Genomic DNA, 822 nt, shown 5'->3' with positions numbered 1-822 from the left:
CAATAGTTTTTCATGCATGTTAGAGTTTTGTGTCACGCTGGGCTTTCAGAAAGAGCAGTCGCCCTCATTATTGCTCATTAACATTGCATACATTAGGCTACGATTAGATACTTGTTATGAACTAAACGACATGGTTGTTCGATAATCGCGTTTTGTGCTTTGGAAAAAGAAAAGAACACTAAAGTATCAAGCGTCAATGCAACAGACTGCCTTGTAATTTAATCTATATAAGCACAAATAAAACTTACTCTGATCTTGATGATTAATCATAGAAGTAATAATGGCTTATTAGCCAATAAGTATTTTTTTTACGTTACCAGTCATTATTATTACTAGAATTATTGTTGTTTCTTTGGTTTGTATATTGTTGATAGTAGTGTTACTACAGTTTAAACAAGAAGACTGTTTAGTTTATTGTTTAGGCGATATATGTGAGTATATAGCCTACTATATGTTTCACGTGTGTAAAAAATACAAAAATACTTTTCTTGCATCTTCAGTACACTTGAGTGTAAACAACGTAATCATTCTTTTCATAAGTATGTTTAAAAAAAACATTTCTATATTATGCAGTTTTAAATTACAAATTTCAAGATTTAAATCCAGAACAAAACGTTTCTGTTCATTATAAAGGTCTATGTAAATTTGTAAACGTAATAAAATATAATGAAACAGTCATGAGGGACTAAAGGGGCCCTCTCTGTTTTATGATTTTCATGTCACATGACACCAAAATGGCTTCCTGTATGTTGATTATGCCAAGCAGCCTTTGATTTGGCGGACAAATATTTAATATATAATATATTTATATTTAATTATATA

This window comes from Sinocyclocheilus rhinocerous, unplaced genomic scaffold (assembly GCF_001515625.1).
Source record: "Sinocyclocheilus rhinocerous isolate Xijiao unplaced genomic scaffold, SAMN03320098_v1.1 scaffold1136, whole genome shotgun sequence".
Classification (NCBI taxonomy): Eukaryota; Metazoa; Chordata; class Actinopteri; order Cypriniformes; family Cyprinidae; genus Sinocyclocheilus; species Sinocyclocheilus rhinocerous.
Note: the sequence above shows the minus strand (reverse complement) of the source record.